Source organism: Medicago truncatula, chromosome 8, assembly GCF_003473485.1.
Source record: "Medicago truncatula cultivar Jemalong A17 chromosome 8, MtrunA17r5.0-ANR, whole genome shotgun sequence".
In the NCBI taxonomy this organism is placed as follows: domain Eukaryota; kingdom Viridiplantae; phylum Streptophyta; class Magnoliopsida; order Fabales; family Fabaceae; genus Medicago; species Medicago truncatula.
Window position 1 is genome coordinate 19272469 of NC_053049.1, and position 7658 is coordinate 19280126.

The window sequence follows — 7658 nt, forward strand, 5'->3', positions numbered from 1 at the left end:
TTCATGCATTGAGATTACTCCAATGATATACTCCTATACGACACAATATTTTTTTAAAGGATATGAGACATTTTTTATAGGATATATGAGACAATTCTAACAAATGCTCTTATAGGGCCCATGGAACAGGTGCAGGGGCGCTTGCGGTAGCACGTCATGTGCGATTTCTTGCGTTTTCTACCTGTTTTTATCGTTCTTCCATCTGAAAACTCATGAACTTGAAATGAATTTTCTTCACTTCATATTATCGTCAACAACCTTCTAAGAACCATTGATCTTCAATTCTTGATTCTTGATCCTTCACGTGAGGTTTTGATTTGTCGATTTACATGATTCATCTCTACAAAACATTAAAAACACCTATGGAGTTGCATGATATAGGATAAAACTGAATTACGACGACTAAAATGAAAATAATAAAAAGTGTTCCTCAAATCATTGACAACTCTTCAAAGAAAATACTAAAAAACATATCCAAAATATTATATGGTGCTCTGTCATCACGCCCTTATATAGTGTGAAATACAGGAGCAATTTTAAGGCACACAGTGACACTCCTTGGTTACAGAATCTTGGGGATCGTAACCAACGAGATTCACGTCACATGGGTAGTGCAGGTTACCATGCAGTTTGAATGGGTTTCACAAGGTGCTACAAGCACCCCTTCACTGGGATGGGTGTATAATGAGTAGTTCACCCAAATGTGTTACTGGGTTTAGTTGGCTTGAGCCCATTAGAATTGAGTCTTTCAAGAATTCTGCTCTTTACTCAACATAAATTGTTTGCTCTCAACGTAAAAAACTAAAATGTCCCTGCGTCAGTTAACTCATGATGATTACTGTTTTTGTACAAAATCCAGTAATCCATATTTACAACACCATTTTTCTTATCCTCCACCTCTAAAACCCAAAAAGTATACGATTTTTTGGGTCAAAATCTTCATTCCAAATCATTGCAAATCGTTAGGAAGCAAGTTTCTAAGCTCATCAAGCATCAAATATCATGTAATGTATCATCAAAACTCATTCGTTTTTGCTGGTTTTTGTGCTTGGTAATGTATCAAGTGAGTTAACTTACGCAGTTGTCTAGTCTACGTGGCTTAAGTCAAGTAGAAGCAATGCTCAGTTTTTGAATTTTTGCGCCACTTTTTTCCTTTCATAGCTTGTTGCACAAGTTACTTATTTATTTTTTCCTTGTTATTTTTTTATTCAATAGACATAGAGTGATATGGTTGAAAATGTGGCGGATGATGGCGTTGAACGGAAACCAGCCAAAATTGAAGCTTTTAACGTAGGCGTAGGGTCTGGCGATGTCAAACCAAATCGTATATGAAGTTGAAAGTCAAAATTCTCTTTCAAGCTCACATTGGAGTAAACCTAAACCTAAACTGTCTTATTGAAGTAAACACCGACTCATTTTTTACAACAAATGAAAGATGGAGAGATCTAGAAGATTTACTTGGTTGGGTTCGTCGACAAGTGGCAAGGGCCGGATTTCCTATTTCTATAGATAAGTCTAGTTTAATAAGGATATACTTGACGATGCAATCTGAAAGGAGTGGTGGATACAAGCCACCTATGACGAGGAAGAAACCGAACCTTGAAGGCACGGGCTCAAGGAAATGTGAATATCTGTTTAGGTTGATATGTTTCTTTGAAAGGAATACACAAGATTGGTGGATTGCAATGCTTTGTGGAATTCACAACCATAAGTTGGCGTCTAAGTTAGTCGGACACCTTCTTGCGGGTCGACTAAAAGAGGAGGAGAAGAAAAGAGTTATCGACATGACAAAGATTTTGGCGGAGCCTAGGAATATTCTCAGGGATTTGGAGGAAACAAACAAAGAAAGTGTGACAATCATCAAAAAAGTGTACAATGCGCGAACTAGATGGGCGCAAGGGGAAAAGTGGTGAAAAGACGAAGACGCAATACTTGATTTCAAAGTTGGAGAAGCATAAGTACGTCTATTTCACAATAGCAAATAGTGAGGAAACCACTCTTGAAGACATATTTTTTGCTCACCCGGAGTCAATTAATATGCTTAAAACTTTTTCCACCGTTTTGGTCATGAACTCCACTTACAAAACCAATACCTACCGATATGTAACTAATATTATATATATTATATAAATATATCAAGTGATTTTTTTTGTAGCCAGTTATGTCATGCCAATTATTGCTCGCATTTTTTGGTCTCTAATTATTCAACTATCTATTTTATCTTTTTTCTCTCATAATTTTTTTTCATTATATTTTGTGAAGTGAAATATGTCTGAAGATCTACAATGCGCGAACTAGATGGGCGCAAGGGGAAAAGTGGTGAAAAGACGAAGACGCAATACTTGATTTCAAAGTTGGAGAAGCATAAGTACGTCTATTTCACAATAGCAAATAGTGAGGAAACCACTCTTGAAGACATATTTTTTGCTCACCCGGAGTCAATTAATATGCTTAAAACTTTTTCCACCGTTTTGGTCATGAACTCCACTTACAAAACCAATACCTACCGATATGTAACTAATATTATATATATTATATAAATATATCAAGTGATTTTTTTTGTAGCCAGTTATGTCATGCCAATTATTGCTCGCATTTTTTGGTCTCTAATTATTCAACTATCTATTTTATCTTTTTTCTCTCATAATTTTTTTTCATTATATTTTGTGAAGTGAAATATGTCTGAAGATGCACAATATACAGTTGAAGTTCATGTCCTCTATGAAGCCGTGAAAAAGAGGCTTAAGTTCTTTATAACCCCCACCGACAAGTTGGACGAGTTGAAGGCACAACTTGACAGATATTTTATCCATATTGGTGCAAATCAATGAACATATGATGTAGTAGTAAACGTGTCAGGCGTGGACTTGAGGGAGGATAAGAAAGAGGACTTTTGGAAGACCGTGTATTTTCCACAACTTGCCGAAGATGATAGCGACGTTGCTAACATGTTTAGCTTTATGGTCGAAAATAACACTTTACATATTTATGTCCGATCCGTTGAAGTGTAATATTAATTAACGTGTAATAATGTAATGTGTTCGAATTTGTGTCCATATTGTTGAATTTTAATGAATTTGTGTTATAACGATGAATTTGAGTAATTTTGACTGTTTATGTGAGATTATGTGATTGTTGAAATTTAAGGACGAATTGGTGCAACCATATATCAATTTGGAACTTTTGGATCGTTTCCTTGCGATTATGTTGTTAAACTGACATAATTCGGTTCAATTATGAGTGTGTGAAGGATACAGGTCATTAATGACTTGGTTGCATTGCATTAAATGTTGTCTGCTGTTATATCAGTAGTTTGCGTGAGTTAACTCACGCATACCTATATCCAACGTAGTTAATTCTCGCAGAGATTTACACTAACATAAATTAACTCACGCAGGAGCATTTTAGTCTTTTCAGTTGGGAGCGAGCAATTTCTATTACGTAAAGAGCAAGATTCGTTTTTCAAGCATTTGCTCGGTCAAAAACTGCTTCCTTTAGATTGACGTATAAATTTCTTGCTTTGTAAGTACTTGCAAGTCGACATATATTGGTGTTGAGCAAGACTCATATTTTCTAATTTATTTATTAAAATATAAATAATTCTATCCCACAAGCTAGTAGATTAATTTATATATGGTTTGTTGTTAGTTTGCTATGAGTAAATAATGCTAGGGAATCTAAAGAATCAATCTCATTAGCTTAATTTATTTTTAACGTTTTTCTTTACTGGTATTTTATTTCCAACAATTCAGTATAATGCGCCAGATTTTATTATTTTATTTTTTGGGTAACTCATTTTTTGGGTCCTCAATTATAAAATAATAATAACAGATCGTTGTATCTCAATTGCCTTTTCGAACGGGCGAGGAGGCCCTTGGGAGTCTATCAAATAGTAATTACTCCGAGGATATATACGACACAATTTTTTTCTTAAAGACATATGAGACAATTTTTTTTTTAACGGATATATGAGACAGTTGTAACAAATACTCTTAGGACACTTGATAAAAAATGAAAAAGTGAAAGTTTTGTATAGGAAATCATATTTTTTTGACTTTTAGGTTTATTGATTACACAAGTTCAAAGACATAATTACTAATATTTTAGTGGGATTAACTCACTCATTCACTAATTCTAAAATGAACAAATAACTAATACACTTTTGTTTAACTAAAGTGACACTCGTTATAAAATGGAGAGAGTAATTGAAAACGAAATTGCTATTAAAAAAGAAACTATAAACTATTCTTTCTCCGCCAGCCAAAAGAAAAGATAAAAACGTACCGTGCATTCCACGCGGACAATATGCATTTATGATAGATTTTTTCAAAGTTGTATTTGCAATATAGATTGCCTTAATTGTACGATCTAAGTATTGAGATTGCATCCTTAAAAAAAAAAAAATATATGTATTGAGATTGCTAAACCTCTTTAAAGTTTACCATGCACATAAGTAACGATCTAAGTATCGATAATGCATTCTTAAAAAAATGTTTATCGAGATTGCTAAACCTCTCAAAAGTTTAACATTTATAATTTACGTAACATCGGAAGTCCTTTAATTATTTAATTATAATAAATTGATCTTTTTAATTTTGTTTTTTGTACCGCTTGCTTCGAAAAAAAAAGTTTTTTTCGTACCACTTAAGTCGTTTAAGTTAAATAATTGTAACAAGGTAGTCCTTAAAGTATTTTTGGTAACACTTAGATCCTTTAAATTATTTAATTGAAAACATTTATTACATTTTTAAGATCTAATATCCTCCAAATTATTATAGTTAAATAACTTAAAAACCTAATTGGTACGAAAGAAAACTTAAAGGATCAACTTGTTACAATTAATTAATATAAAGAACCTAAGTGGTACAAAAAGAAATTAAAGGACCAATTTTTTATAATTAATTAACTTGGACTTACGATGTAATTTAGTCCACAATTTATTGCTTTATCTGTTTTTAAACGGTTTGTCTAACATATGTAAATGTTTACCGATGTTTTTGGTAAACAATACGGGCATGTTTTGATTATTACGAGCAAAACCAAACCAGAGATCCTAGGACATGTTGTGCATTTGTTTTTGTGAGTTCATCGAGTTCATAGGTTGCTTTACGAACAGGACGAAACTGTGTGACATTTATTTTCATCTTATACTGATCCTTTAGCTAATTTATATCTTAGACTCACCATTACTTTAAGAGGGTTACTCTTAAAAACACCTAAACACATTCCCCTCACCTATGCAAATTGCTACGGGACCTTAATTTGAACTTTCATAACTCAAAACACGGAGGGAAACAAGGTTCTCCCATGTTGTACAATGGGCACGATCGTGATCATGCTTAACAATCCAAAAAGAGAATTTGGCAGAAAGTTCAGCACGGGTCGTGCTGCTTAGGACATCCAGAAAAATACACCAATATAATAGCCATGCTTAATCACCAAGACAGTTCAACCATCATCAAAAGAAAATCAAACCAACAAAATACTGGGCAGCTCGCCTCGCGAGCACATCTGCTCGCTATGGCGAGCTCAGGAAATAAGGTACTCGCCATGGCGAGTTCAAGGCGAATCGAGGCGAACAGAAATATGGTGCTATCGGGAAAATGACATTTTTCTCACTCAAACCTCAATTTTAAGCTCCCTAATCATCTTTTTAACCTAAAACTTGCTCCAGTCATCATTAAAATCATCTAGGTACATAATACTACCCAAATTACGGCTTGTAACAACACTTCAAAAATCCAGATTTTCTTAAGGGTACTCGCCATGGCGAGTTGTCTCACTCGCGAGGCGAGCGATGAAGTTGCTCACTCGCCTTGGCTAGCAAGGCTACTCGCGAGGCGAGCGATGAACTTCTGTACGGGCAGAATGCAGGTTTTTTCCAAAAATCTCATTTTCCTCCAATTCACTCCCCAAATCAGTATACAGATATGCAATGAAAGGTTATATGCACTCAGAACCCATTTCTAACATCAAAACACAATCCCTACTCTCTAAACTCATGAATTTAACAAAACCTAACTTCTCCCCAATTCTCACATAAACCTGTTAAAACAAAATCAGAATCCAAACCTATACAATTGCGGTAAACCTCACCCTTACCTTAGAATTGCAGAAATAACACAGCAGAAATCGGTTCCTAAGCTCCTCTCCCTTGCTCTTGGTTTTTCTCCCAAAACTTGTCTATTTCAGGTGAAAACGTTTCTCTGGTTTTTCTTTTCTTAACTTCCAAAATGTAACTCCCTTAATTAGCAATTAACTCCCCACTAACTATATCAATTATAACATAACCCCCAAAACTCTAATCAATTATATTCTCCACTTATTCTAATTATTAATAAAATAAATCATATAATAAATATATATAGACCACATAAATCACCAAAACCCATATAAATGACTCCACATCATCAAAAATAATAAAATAACGATTAGAGCGTTACACATTTGATGCGCTACCACTCTTAAACAACGACTCTTGGAATTTCTTCTATTTAAGGACCTGAGAAGTTGAAGAAATATAGGACAACACTATGAAATTTACAAGTTTCATTACTCTGTCAAAGTCAAATAACGCAAAAAACACTTAGAGAAATTCTTACAAATTTCTATATCTTTGAATTTATTAAGTCTTAGAGTCAATCTTTACTTCATTGTATTACACCTCTGATTGTATATCAAGTGTAAAAACCAACAATCTTTTATTTGATTATGTTAGATTGTAGAAGTCTCTTTCTTATCTGATTGAGCGATAAAAGTCTCTTTCTTGTGCGATTGAGTAAAAGAAATCTCTTGCTTGAGAAAATTGTAATATGTGAGATTATAGTGAAAATTCCTTGGAAATGCAAGGGAACTGGACTACCATCAGTTTGTGGGAGGAACTAGTATAATTGTTTTGTGTCATCTCTCTCTCTCTCTCTCTCTCTATCTCTCTCTCTCTCTCTCTCTCCCCCTGTGTGTGTGTGTTTGATTTTAAATCATTGCACCTAACTCTTTTTCTGACTCTGAACAAGACTCTATTTTGATTCAGACTCTGAACAGTTTCCGTAAAAAAAGGTTTTGAAAAAATCAACACAATTCAACCTCTCTACTTGACTTTTTCTCACCTTCATTGGGTCCAATGAAAAGGTATATTAAGAAAAATTTGATATTTCCTTCCTCCCCTTTCTCTAATTATTAGCCATTTAGAATAAGTTTTGTTCATAAATATAAGTCCACATGCAAGTTACTACGTGTATTTATTTTTATTTTTTCCAACATACCCCTTATAATTAATACTAATAAAAGATAATCAAACAATTATACTCAAATGGTTAATAAGCTCCACAAAGGACCAATAGTTGAGGAAAATCTTACCTCAAACAAACAACTCAGGATATGAATCCCGCATCTTACTTTCCAGCTCCCAAGTCAAGCTTTCACCAGTCGCTCCGCCCCAAACGACTCTCACAAGGGGTATTTCCTTGCCCCTCAATGCCTTCACTTTCCGATCATCAATTCTCACCGGTAAAGTTTCAACAGTGAGATTGTCCCTAACCTGCACATCATCTCTCGGAATAACATGTGAAGGATCCGCCACATACTTCCGAAGTTGTGACACATGAAACACATCATGCAAGTTCGATAGATGTGGTGGCAAGCCAACTCTATATGCCACC